At 39.5% G+C, this 14577-nt stretch overlaps 1 pseudogene; it reads right to left on the reverse strand.

Moving 5' to 3' along the window:
* Window positions 1–7464: 7464 nt before the first annotated feature.
* LOC129474434 (phosphoglycerate mutase 1-like) lies at window positions 7465–8361 on the reverse strand (annotated as a pseudogene).
* Between the last annotated feature and the right edge of the window lie 6216 nt (window positions 8362–14577).

Here is a 14577-nt window from a genome sequence, read left to right on the forward strand (position 1 = left end):
AAATAAATCTGGAACTGAGCTGTCCAATGTGGTCATTTCCAGCCTTATGAGATTTCTGGGCTCTGGAAATGTGGCCAGTCCAAATTGAGATTGCTGGACACACCAGATTTCCTGGAATTAGTATTTAAAAAGAATGCAGAAATATCTCATTTTTTATATTGATTGTGTTGAAATGATAATATTTGGGATATACTGGGTAAAATAAAAATATTATTAAAATTAATTTTATCTGTTTCTTTTTACTTCTTTTAATGTGACTACTAGAAACATTAAAACTATACACATGATTTAACTTTGTGGCTCACATCATATTTCTATGGGCTTTTAGTGGCCACACCAGCAATTCTTCATCTACAAGTGCGTTGACATTTCTAAGTGAAACACCCCTACTGGAAGAATGCAGGGAGATGCACGATTCCAGGAACATGAGTTCTAATGTCAAGATTTTCTCGCACGCTGAAAAACAAAACAAAACAAAAACCGTAGAATGCAAGAGCATGACATTAACATCATAAAAGTAATTCAAGTCCACTCCAAGCCATTTTAAAAAGTTAATTATTTGCAAATGTTGCTATTTGTCATTAGGAACAAATTATTTGGTCATACTTCAAACCGATGTAGCATCCTAGTGTGTCAAGACATTACAGTGTTTTAGAATTCTCTCTCTCTTTTTTTTTTGAGACAGAGTCTCTCTCAGTGCCCAGGCTGGCGTTCAGTGGCGTGATCTCGGCTCACTGCAAGCTCCGGCTCCTCGGTTCACGCCATCCTCCTGCCTCAGCCTCCTGAGTAGCTGGGACTACAGGCACCCACCACCACATCCGGCTAATTTTTTTGTATTTTGTGGTTCTGTTCCATGAACCAAAACCCAGATGTCAAATTTCTATAAGATTAAAATGGAAAATAAAGATGCAAAAGTAGAACACACACCTGTTTGTAAGTTGGAGAACGTCAGAAGCACTGTTATCATTTTTTCCCTTTTTGAAGATGAGCTACTGATCTTTGCATATGTAAAGCTGTTTGCTTTAGAAAAGCCTTTTTAGAGAGTTGGTCCTGGCTATCTCTGGGGAATTGGTCATTAAACAGTTTCTTTATCGGATTGTTTTGTTCACCAGGGGCACTGGAACCCTGCTTTCCTTTTTGAGGCTGCCAACAGTGAACTCACTGGAGAAAAGGAACATTCAAGGTGACAAGACTAAATGGCCCAGCCAGCAGCACAGACCTGGCATTCCTCTTGTAGATTTGCAGTTCTGGTGCTGGGTTCACTCACCTTCACAAAGAGTCTTGTTTCCACCTGCCCTAAGGTGTGGCAATAGCAACTGTCCTTCAAGTTTCCACTGTCAAGCTTGTTGGAGGTGAGACATCTCAGGCAGGTGCTAGGTTAAGCCTGGGGGATAAGCTGGGAGTTTGTTTTCTTCCCTGCATCATGGAGGTTGGATGATAAAGATCAGCTCCAAGTCAAAAGTGATACTTCTTGATAACTTATTGCCTTAAAGGTGTTGTAGATTGACTCATGCAATATAGAAGGTGGTAGTGGTCAGAAGCAGGGGCATAGTAACCTTAAAAGGATTTGATTATTAAATTTTCTTTAGATAATCTTGCGAATTTTTTTACTAAGTCCATGCAGTATACTATAAATGTATCTCAGGTAAAAGCTAGATTTATTGAATAAGGGAAAGCCATAGCCAAAGAGAATGAAAACCATTTGGGAAACTCATTTCTTCCCCTACACCTCCCCTTCCATCCTTCAGATAATAAGCCATAATAAAAACCATAGATCATCTAAGCCCTTAGCTTTCTGCTTTCAGGAATTATTATCATAATACAGTGATTCTCAAAGTGTCTTGATTCTTTGCAACATGCCTTTAGTGAAAGGCAAAAAGAAAATGGCATTAACATTGTTTTTGGATTGAGATCCCTTCATGTATATGAAAGCATTCTTAAAACTATGATTTTATTTTCTTTTTATTTTAGCCAGAAGTACAATTAAAAGTGCAGTGTACAAGTATAGCGGTAGAGTCTCTCAAGAAGCATAGTCTTCAATCACGTCAGCTCCTGAAAAGAGTAGACGATCTTTCTCTTGTGGACATACATGGTCTCTGAAGTCTGTGAGCCCAGGATCAGCAACATTAGCATCACCTGGGAATTTAGAAATATGAATTCTTGGGTCTCATCCCAGACCAACTAGAAACTCTGGAGGTGAATCCCAGCAACCGATGTCTTGAAAAGCCCTCCAGGAGATTCTCATGCACATTAATGTTTGAGAACCTGTACTGTAGTAGACACCGGGGGGACCAGGCTAGATTCCCTTTGCCAGCTGGTACAGTCATCTGTGAGCATTGCCACTAACAGTTCACAGCTGTAACCTTCTCCAAACCACCTTGGTTGAACCACCTTGCCCAGAGATGGAGACCCTTTGGAGGTTTTTCCATAATCACCACTCTGGAGCCTGGCCAACAACTGACTGGCCTGGGGACGAAAAACCCTGTTTTCAAGGTAGGACAACGCTGCAGTGTGACTTATGCTCCAGAGCTCTTCCATGGAGTCAGGCCGAGGTTACACTTTGTTTAACTCATGCCATATTCTTACTCAGATCTTTGCTTTCCTTGTCTTACTGCCTCACTGCCTTGTAGGTTTCACCTGAGAGTCCTTCCTCAACATATCATGTATACCCAAATCCTTGCCTCAGGCTCTGCTTCCAGGGAATCTGCTTACTCACATCACAGTTCAGAAAATTACAAAAATTACTGCTAACAGGCCACCACCTCTTTGCATAAATGAAGTTTTCCTGGAAAACAGCTGCACCCACTATTTACAAACTGCCTGTGGCAGCTTTTGACCTATAACAGCAGAGTTAAATAGTTGCCACAGAGACTGTGTAGTTCACATAACCTGAAATATTGAAGGAAAAGTTTGCTGATGTCTACCCAAGACATGAGACAAGCTCAGAGAGACAAAATCCAGGAGGGACCAAAAGACGGTATGTATTAAGTCTGTGTTGTAGCAGTGTTGTGCTGGAACTGAGTGTGCACATCTTCATCTCTTTCCAGCCCTCCATGTAACAGCACATTGGTAGCTTGATATCACCCCATGATGGAAGAATTTCCACTATGGAAATGGAAATTGTCAAATGCTATAAATATATATATGTGTGTGCATATGTGTGTGTGTGTGTGTGTGTGTGTATATATCTATATATCTATATATATATCTTTCCTAGAGAGTCAGGTGTTAAGCATTTACCAGCATACCACTGGTTATAAGCCAGATGTCTTACACACTTAAGCATGTTGCAAAGAATCAGGATCCTTTAGAGAAAGGCAAAAATAAAATGGAATTCACATTGTTCCTGGATTGAGATCCCTCCATGTATATGAAAGCATTCTTGAGACTGTGATTTTAATTTCTTATTTTAGCAGGAAATGCCATGAAAAGTGCAGTGTACCAGTAGTGGTAGAGTCTCCCAAGAAGCATAGTCTTCAATCACATCAGCTCCTGAGGATAGTGGATGATTTTTCTCTTGTGGCCACACATGGTCTCTGAGGTCTATCTCTGTGTTACCTTCTAGCAGCCTGTGCTGTCCACCAGTTCCCTCTGAGATGGGACCACTTGTTCAGCTTTCTGAACAAGTCACTTCCTGTGTTCTTGTGGTCAACCTTGGTACTCACAGTTTCCCAAACAGATTCTCTTGGGCATCCGTTTGGTGTTAGCATTTCCAGAATTGGTACAGCTCTAAATCCCTCTGTGTTCCCATTTTCAGCAGCCTTGTATTTGATCTTCCTCCTAGGAATGGCTAATGGCTCTATCTGGTTAGTATTTTAAGTTTGAGGGCATTATGGAGGTTTTTATCCTCCTAAAATAGGAAAGGGATAGAAGAGGATTAGGGCCCACATACATTTACTTTTGGGAATTTGGTAGCCAGCCTATAAGATGACTCCCTAATGGTCTCCATTTTGTTATTTATGCCTGTGTGGTTCCCTTCTGTATGAAAATCCTGTAACCAGTGGACAGCTGCAGAAATGGCAGTGAGTGACTTCTAAGAAGTCATAAAACACATTATGGCTACTGCCTTGGTTCCTAGGATCATTTATACTGATGGAAGCCAGCCACCATGTCTTGAAGACACGCAAGCTGGTCTCTACAGAGGCCCACAGGACAGGAACTGAGGCCTCACCAACAGCCAGCACCTCAGAAGTGGATCCTCCAGCCCCTGTCAAGCCTTGCAAAGACTGCAATCCTAGCTTCCTAAGAAGCTCTTGAATTCCTGATCCAAAAATACTGTATGAGATAATAAATACGTATTTTGTTTAAGCTGCTAAGTCTTGGGGTAATGTGTTAGGCGGCAAAAGATAACTAACACATATAATGTTTATCCCCTTTGATAGCAGTTCATGATCAAACAAAATTTGAAATCGTCTAAATTTAAAACCAGTAAATCCCAACAGTCACTGGAGTACAAATCATTTCTACTTGTTTTGCTTGCATAACTAAAGGCATTTTTGACTCAAGAGCCAAGAAAATCATACTAACACGTAAATCCTCAGATATGTGTTACTGCCTCACTACCTAACAGAACACAATAATGTACCAACTTGCTACTCCAGGTTAGAGGTTGCAATTTTGCTTAATGATTTGGCTTGCAACTGATTTTCTTTAATCATAGTATATTATTTTACAATTGATTTCATCTGAAAATGTTCTTCCTGGCATTGGAGTCCTGACAGGCACTTATCACACAGCTAAAATTCCCCATGAGTTGGTAACACTGCAGCAAGCCCTCTGCCCTCAAGGCCATCTCTTCAGATTTGGCCTAGATAATAAATTGCTTTGTTTTCCTCAGAAGACCTCAAGGTGTGCTCAAAGCCCAGTGTGTTTGGGCTTCCACCCTAATTATTGAGCACACAATTCATTTCCCACTTTTGTCAAGTTGCCCAAGAGGTTACAACTAATTTCTATTTATCATGTTCTGTACATTTTTTATCCTAATTTGACCTTTTTCTGTAATTGGAACTTTGACTTAATTTTGCATCTTTGTTCCCCCTTAAAAACAACTGTACTGAGAGGGAAAAAAATTGAGGTTTCTTTAAAGCATTTTTTAATTCATGAAGATTATTAACCCTTTTAAATTTTCTAACCTGTTTGTAAAGGTGATCAGTTTACTTCATAGGAGGCAGATTTTCTCAACTTTGAGAATGATGTGGTCTAGGATGCAATTTTGATGTGTGATTGTAGACATAAAAAAGTCACCAATCACTATGACCTCTTAATAGAAAACATCCTTATAATGGCAACTCCAATTTGGTACCTGTCCTGAAACTTTAATGTAAGAACAGACTCTCTCTCTCTCTCTCCTGGGTAGAGAGAAATACTATCTGGCAAAAGCTGGGGATGAAAATATGCTTTCCGATCTTCCTCTTTATGCCCCTTTCCAGCCTTCTCTTGCCCCCTCCTCCTCCCTCCTTAGGGTCTCCCTCTTCTCATAGCACCCACAGAGGCCCTACCCAGGCCTCATGTGCACCCCTAACCTATGCTTTCCCATGTCATCTTCAAATCCACTCTTCTTGCCTGAGAGCTGTGGTTTGTAAATGCTCTTTATAGTGAGAGTTTTACACTCTCCCCCAATAAACAGGTAGATAAAAACAGTGTTGTTTTATTATATATTTATTTTCAGTTTCAAATATGTTAGGTTTACTTATTGTAAATTCAACCAAGAGTTTATTGAGGATGTTGGCTAAACACAGATACAACACCAAAACTTACTGTTGGCATTCAGAGTCTTAAGCCAACCTTGTCATATATTTTTTTCTCATTTTGTAAAATATGTTTTGCATATAGAGTTAAAAACTCCTGATGCCAACAAATAAGTTGCTGCAAATGGCAACAAGTTCATAAGCCACTTTGAAATATTAAAATGCACTTCAAACAAGTATGTCTATAATTTTGAAAATGGAATAAAAAAATTTAATTTCAAAATAGGAATTATTTTAAATATCTAACTATCCAATTATTTTAATTATTGAATTTTAATACACATCCCTTTTGGAGGGGTAAAAATGCTTTCTAAATACATTCAGTAACATGAGATTCAGCAATTCACTTAAAAAATTTTCTCAATGCTCATCTTTTCAGAGATTTACTCAAGATTTCAGAAAAATCAAATTATATATTTTTTTACCTGGCATGCAACAAAATGTTTTATATTTTCTGAAGTCCAGATCAAGTTCATTTAGCCCAACAAGGCATCCAAGGTTGGGCAGCTATGTTGACTTGGAAGTGCAGTTGGATAACCTCTTTATACTTCAGGATTCACTGACCCCATCCAACATTATCTCCAGCTATGAAAGTGGGGCCAAGCACGGGGGTCAGCCTCAAAGGAACTACTGTCATTTTGCTCTCACTGTTGTGTCCTCTTACCAGTGCTAAACTCCAGTTCAGGGAAGAGGCAATGAGGTGGAGGGAACCCAGCTTATATGCACTCTGGGATTCAGTCCCTTCCTCCTCTCCCCAGCTTTGTTACCTTCATCCTCTGCTCTGGCACCTCCACTCTTCTTACTCAGGTCTAGTAAGTCTTGGGCATATGAGGCTTCATTTCAATGAATTTCACCCCATTATTATACACAGTGTATCATCCAGATAAAATTACAAGAAAAGGAGCACCCGTGTGCATGCACGAGGCCATGGTTCCTCACTCTCTATTCACAATTTATAGATAAAGATAAATTTGCATGTGTATTTAAACAGAAATATTCTTTGGAACCCCTCACCTTAGGGCTGCCTGTGAACAACTGCAGGTCTGATAACATTTGGACATCATCATTCATGTTATTTCAGAGAATTCACAAAGATCTAATTGGAAAGGCACTCTTATAAAATTACATTTGTGTTATCATTCAACACTTTTGACAAGTATTGGCATCAAAGTTAGTGTTCACCTCTCTCGAACATATTTCAGCATTTTTTAAATTGTGTATTACTCCTTTATTATATTGATCTGGAAGAAAGGTTTAATACAGTAATTCTCGAAATGAGTACAAGGCCCATGTAGTAGGACCAAACACCTAGAACATGATTCAGAAATCAGACAGTGAAAGACACGCTTGGACATGGCCAAGAGGCATTTCACTGCCACAAAATAAGGTTGAAAAGGGAATCTAAGGTTCATAGCAGAATGTACTCCAACCCCTAGGAGGTCAAGAAGCTTATCCCATATTAGTGTGAGGAATGGCTCATTTTCTCATGATCACATGTAGGACTCTTTCAACCAACACTAAAAGCCTAAAAAGGGGTCATTGTGTGTGTGTGTGTGTGTGTGTGTGTGTATAAAATATAAAAATATGTATATACCTACTTAAATATATAATACTTATATAATATTATAAGCATATATGTTGTTATATATTATAAGTATATATAATATATATACTTTTATAATATAGCTATATAGTTATATATTTATAAAAATAAATGCTATGTATAAACATAAATCAGGATTAATCCCAATCTTCGGAAGAGTTCTAGAGCCAGCTTCTCTGGAGTCAGGGAGAAAATGGTTTTCACATCATCATGCAGGTTACATTTATTACATTTATCTGGAGCCAGCTCCTCTGGGGTCAGGGAGAAAATGGTTTTCACGTCATCATGCAGGTTACATCTATCTCCATGGGAATGACTAGATCTTCTCTTTGATTTGACTACAAAGAGTACAGGACTGCCTCTGGAGAGCAAATAGGCTCTCTTGATTCTCCTCACTGGTCATGCCTTAACATGATTCCTTCCTGTTTCCTACTCAAGCAGGTCCTTAGTAAACAAAGCACTGGCAGAAACCTGAGTTATTACCTTTCAATTCTCTTGGGTAAGGGGAGATTTCTCTTGGCTTGGACTGAGAACCTATGCCCCAGAGGTGCTATTCTGACTACAGAGTATGAAGGGAGTGGGTGCAGATTCTCACAGGAGGGTAGCTGATCTTCGGTGAAATCTGCATACCTGGAGTCCTCATTGACATTGCTGTGGAAGAGATGGTCAGGCTCCATGGGAGGGGGTGGGACATCATAGGAGGCCTCCAGACCTTTTCCTGGGCTTCACCACGCTTGGCAGCAGCTTCTGCTTTATTGAGGTTAGTCAGTTCCCCCATAGTGCTGAGGCTCCAGGTCCTTGCTACAAGCCGCCATGTCTAGTCAATGGCATCCAGCACTGTCCAGATGGTTCAGATCACTCTCTTCTGCACCAAGGTGCAGCAGATGTCAAACTCATAGCTAGCATCTTGCAACGCCTGCCTGCTGCACTTCACTCTTTATGGCCCAAGCGGTTCCCCAAGTTCCAGGCACTCTGGCCATGCTGGATCTGCACCAGCGTGTAGGCAGCCATGGCTGCAAGCTGGGGTCGTGGTGCTGGCTGGGAGCAATGTTTTCATGAAATTCTCTACTCCTGTCATATTTTGTGCCTTTTCTTCTTCCCCTTCAGTCTGGGTACGCTGACATAGAGAAACCAAATTATACGATGGCACGTTGAAAATGGATATAAACATTTAGCAATACATCCCCCTCCCGAATTTCCAGTGTTTCTAACGTAAATCTTCTTGATGTTTATCTTCAAAAACACACCCTCAAAAAATACTCAGATTGCTTAAAAAATAAAGTCAAGATGGCCATGGGTCAGTCCTTTTTCTGCTCAATCAAATTAAATTTAAAATGATTACAAACTCATTGATCAAATGTTGGATAAAGGCTGTTGCATGCTCCCTGTTCTCATCAGGCAAAGGTACTGATGGCATTTTGTTGCTGCATGACTCTGCACCAGAGTAGCCTGCCCTTCTGTTTATTCACATTTAGTGACTCCTTTGAATGATGCCATAGTGTATTTTATTCTTTAAAATGTTAAATCTATATATGTATTTTAATCTTTGGATCTAAACTTTGCTTGCATACAGTTTTTATATAAAGCCCTGTAATTTTTATGCTGAAAGAAACCAAGATCCTTATTTTTATACTCACTATATTTGCTTTAAATATGGCATTGTAAGTTGGAAAGGGATACAGAAAAGGTGGAAAAATATCACTGCATAAAACACAGGAGCACTTGGGCACTTTTGCCTTATAAAGGTGAAGCCAAATGCCTAATAATTATTCCTGTGCTCTATTGTCTCTGAGAGACTCATCCCAAGAATTTTCACAAGACTTCTGTTTCATACTCTCACCAGTGGGACCCCCTTTGGCTGAAAAACCAGTTGCTATTTATATAGCATAGTGTGTGAATTTTTCTTGTGCCTGCTCAATCTCTGCATTCTATCAGCACAGTTCTTTTGGCTTTTTTCTTTCTTTAACCCTTGATCCATTTCTTGTTTTGAGTGATCCTATCACCTTTACCTGAAATACTATGAAAAATGTATGAATATAAATGATAGACCAAACACTTAACATTTATAAAGATTAAAACTCTGACATTAGCATACTTAAATGTATTCTGTGTTCACTTACTGAATCATTTCACATTCTGGGTGCAGAGACTGCTATTCATGGACCTTCCTGGCACATAATTGAACATGATGAGTATGAGCTTCTGTTTGGGACTCAGGTGTACAATTTTATATGTGCAGAAATGCTTACTCCTGCAAAGAGCCATCGGAGCAGAATTTAAACCTTTCTTGTCTATGACCTTCTTCTAAGTTCAATAGATGCAGAGGTATAGTGGAAAACTATTAGAAGTCAGCACAAAGTCTAGTTGAAGTGGTAACATGGCTTAAGTTGGTTGTCTCCAATGTGTTAAAAATTTGGGCTGTGACACATTTGAATATGTAGGTTGTTAAAATATAGCTTTAAAATATTTTAAAAACAGAATTTGAATCAAACATATGCTTGCTTTTGCATATTCTGAATGCAGTTTGATAACCACTGCTTTAGTGGAACTCAGCTCCCATTAGTTCAAATTCAATATTCATATGTGAATGGTTGAAAACACATTAATTTTCTTATTTTAAAAAGAATGCTTGCTAACTTAAATACAACTCAAATTGGTAGCACTGAAGGAAGTATAAATGATTCTCACCTCGAGATTATAGAAGGATTACCTTATGAGACGGCTAAAAATGTAGAGTCTTGAGCTCTATGTCAGTAAATTCAAAGTCAGTAAATCTGAGCTTGGTCCCAAGATCACATATTTTTAAAAGTGATTTTTAAATCACTAGGGGTTCTGATACAAGTCATACATGCATTATATTTTGCAAAACAGAACTGGAAGCTCCAGCTATCTGAAAGAAAGCTGGTGATGGCCAATTTCTCCCAAGAGCTGTTTGAACTGTTTGAATGTTTTTCCTGCTAGCGCCTCTGGTTCACTTCAGACTTTGCTGTGAAATAGGAAGTTTGAGTTACTATTGCAGAGTTCTTTCATTTGTTCTGCCAAGATTGTTGGCAGTGGCCTTTAAAAATGGCAGGTATTGTAAAATCCAGAGAAACCTGGTAGAGTTAATTAACTTTCATCACCACAATTTTTCCCAGCTGTCAATTAACAGTATTTCCACAAGCAGAAATTCTTCCCACACAGTAGTAATTCTTTTAGCCAGAGTAATGGCAATATAAATTTAATGTGTTATTCTGTTTTACTAAGCAAACTTTACCAGCCACCTATGGTGTTGTCACAGAACAACACAGATGGAACACCTTTGGGAAAGTCTCTGTCAGTGTTGGTGTTGGGGTGCAATACTGAAGACGTGCCAGGAGCTTGTGCACTGGAGTACCAGCTATGCTGGGAGTCTTCAGTTATCTTTCGCCAGCTAACTAGACAAAATCTGAGGGAGACGGCTGCTGGGATTCATCCTCTCTATTCCATTACCCACTGCCATTTTGAATGTCTTGCTCTCTTTATTTGAATTTCCCTAGGAGCAAACCATGAAGCTTGAGTGCACGTTGTTTAGTTGGGACATGCACCAGGAGACTAAGAACAGGAGATAGGACAGAGAAGAAAGTCAATACAGGAAAGTGGATGTGTTATCAAGAAAGTTAGCACTGCAGGCAACTGGAGCTGCATTGGAAACTCTAGGAGACAGTGACGTACAAGCCTTAAAGTGATCCTGCCCAAGGATTTAGTAAGCGGTACGTATACATCAACTTCCTGTACTCGACAGTAATGGCTGCTTCTGGGACCTGTTGTATCTTCCCTTTTATGCCAGTGGAGCAGGCTCACTGGTCAGAGAAAAACAAACAAACAAACAAACAAACAAAAAACCACAAAATGCCCTCAGGCAGAGAAGTCAGTCTGTTTTCAGTAAGGAGCCTTGAAAATGCAGAGGTAGGGGCTGACAGGTATGGATGCAACTTAACGGCAAGGGCTACGCTATTGACCACACTGTTTTTTCCCTAGACTAGAAAATTGCTAGTCCCGGGGACTTTCTTTTTCTCCCAGACGATGAAGCTTCTCCCGGATGCACCTTTTTGCCTAGACATTGCCAACATTTTGTTGTTGCTTCCACTGTATTTACTCTATAAACATGTAGCCCTGCATTGAAACCTGTGTTGTGATTCCTATGCTGGGAGACTCTGAATTAATTTTTCCTCACATTTGAAGTAATAAAGTCCACTGTTATAACTTGAAGTTTGGCCATGACTTCAAGTCTGGATCACAGGAGTTCGAGTCACGTCCAGTCTTTTAGAGTTTTGCATTCAAATGTGGACCAGAGAGTATTATTTACTACTATGCCATTTGTACATATATTTTTCCTGGGGCCCTCTTAGGAAGGGATGATTACATGAAGACTGTATTTGGGTATTACTGAGTAGCTAACCCAATGTCACCTTAATTTCATCTCAAGTATTGCCCAAAAATTGTAGACTCAAATTATTATCTTCCCTAGCAACCTGTTCCTCCCCATACATCTTGGTCAATGGTGCCAATATTCACAGTCACCAGAATCAAAAAGTTGAATGCATCCTAGAATCTACTATTAAAGCCCTTCTGTTAAATTAGTTTTGCGTATTAAATCTCAAAATATATTTGGGATCTATCTTTTCATTTGTATTTTTTCACCACCATGTTGCTTTGGCATCTTAGCATCTTTCATGTAGTTGTTGCGATAGCCATTTTAGCTTTATGGCATCTCTACCTGCCCATTCCAAATTTTCCTTCATCTCAATCCTAGTGATGTTTTTCTTTTTTTTTTTTTTTTTGAGACGGAGTCTTGCTCTGTCTCCCAGGCGGGAATGCAATGGCGCGATCTCGGCTCACTGCAAGCTCCGCCTCCCGGGTTCATGCCATTCTCCTGCCTCAGCCTCCCGAGTAGCTGGGACTACAGGCGCCCGCCAACACGTCCGGCTAATTTTTTGTATTTTTAGTAGAGATGGGGTTTCACTGTGTTAGCCAGGATGGTCTCGATCTCCTGACCTCGTGATCCGCCCGCCTCGGCCTCCCAAAGTGCTGGGATTACAGGCTTGAGCCACCGCGCCCGGCCATGTTTTTCTTATAAAACTATAAAATTCTTTATGTTGATTAAGTATATAAAAATAACAAGTACATATCTATTCATCTTTTACTTTAAAATATGTGCTAATGGAGCTGCATTCTTCCAATCTATCCTTGATCCCCCACTTGAAACTGTTTTCCTGAATTTTAAATTCTTGACTCCTGTGTGTGTGTAAGAACTTCCACACATATCTTCATAATTTTTACTACATATGATTGTATCACTAAACAGAATATGTTTTTGTTTTGTGTGCTTGCAAGTCCTATAGAATTTATGTTGTTCTGAGTATATTCTGTAGTTTGATTTTTTTCACTTAATATCTTCGGAGATTCTTTTATCTACGTGAGTATATTTCTAGATCACGTATTTTCACAGCTTTAAAATGAAATGAAATGAAACAAAATAATTAGACAATGTTTCATTGATGGACATTTATTTCTCTTATTTTTATATTACAAATCATGTTGCAATAATAATCTTTGTTCCGGTCTCCTTTTTGGCTGTGCATGAGACTATCTCAGGGATGCTTACATGAAGCTGCAGTCACTGGATTGAGGGGTAAGAATCATTAACTTAACCAGAATTATGAAATTGCTCTCCTAAGTGGTTTTCTACAGTTAAGTTCTATCAGAATAATGTGAGAATTCCCACTGATTCACAGCTTTACCAACATCAGCTGTTGTCAGGTAAAATGATACACAGTTTTAATTTTTATTCAGTGTTTACTAGTGATATGAAGAATCTTTTAATACGTCTTTCAATTTGAACTTCTTTAAATTCCTTGCTCATATCTTTGAGCCCATTTTTAAAAACTGGGTAATTTTAATTATATTCATCTTAAGATACATGCATAGGTAGAGATGGATATACCCACAGGCAAAATAATAGCCTTTGCGTATGTTACCCTACATAGAAAAAGTGAATTTGCAGCTGTGATTAATTAAAGAACTTTGAGATAAGGATATTATCCTGAATTATCCAAGTGGGCCCAAAGGAATTACATGAGTCCTTAAAAGCAGAAGACCTCTTAAGGTCAGAGACCATAAGGCTGGTTCTCTTTAACTGTGCGACCAGTGGAAGCAAGCGTGTGTGAACTCGGCACAGATTGAAGAATCTGCCCTGTTGAGATGGGAGGGCCTGACTGTTGTCCCCCAGGGTCCTAAAACTTGGATGGACTTGGATAGTGAGAGAGGAGGCCTGGACTGAGCTGTGAGTCCTGTTGAAGACTCCCTCTCTACCCCCCACCTTGGTCCCTCTCAAATACCCACTGGAATTCCAACTTGAAGGATTGCATCCTGCTGGGACTGAACGTGCCTGCCAAGGATGTGTCTGACCTGCATTCCTGCCTCCCTCGTTGAGAGACTGCCCTTCTCAAGGGCTCTGTGTCTGCGCTGGGAAGGAAATAACTATGGGAAGGAAATCCATGTGTATAAACTGCTGTCAATAAATGGAACCCAGACCTTCCGGCTCAAAAAAAAAAAAAAAAAAAAAAAGATGTCAGAGAGATGAGATAGATGGAAGAAGAAGAGATTCGAAGCATGAGAGGAACCGAACCCATCGTTGTTGGCTCTGAAGCTGGAGGTAGGAATATGGATGACTTCCAGAAGCTGAAGACAGCCCTCAGCTAATAGCCAGCAAGGAAACGGTGATCTCAGTCCTGCAATACAAGGAACTGAATTCTGTCAATGACCTTAATAAGCAAAGGAAGAGATCTCTGCTAGAGTTTCTAAAAAGGCATGCAGCCCTGACAGCACCTTAATTTTATTTCATTTTATTTAATTATATATATTTATGGGGTATGACATGAAGTTTTGATCTATGCATACATTGTGGAATGATTAAATCAAGCTAATTAAAATATCCACCAGTTCACATACTTATCATTTTTGCGGCGAGACCATTTAAAATGTATTCTCTTAGCAATTTTCAAATCTTCAGCACATTATTATAAACTGCAGTCACTGTGCTGTACAATATATCTCCAGAACAAATTCCACCTGTCTAACCAAAACTTTGTACTCGCTCACTTACGTCTCACCGTTTCCTAACTCCCCAACCTCCAGTCTCTGGTAACCACCATTTTACTCTCTACTCCTATGAGTTCAACTATTTAGAGTTCATATATAAGGGAT

This window comes from Symphalangus syndactylus, chromosome 24, assembly GCF_028878055.3.
Source record: "Symphalangus syndactylus isolate Jambi chromosome 24, NHGRI_mSymSyn1-v2.1_pri, whole genome shotgun sequence".
Lineage (NCBI taxonomy): Eukaryota > Metazoa > Chordata > Mammalia > Primates > Hylobatidae > Symphalangus > Symphalangus syndactylus.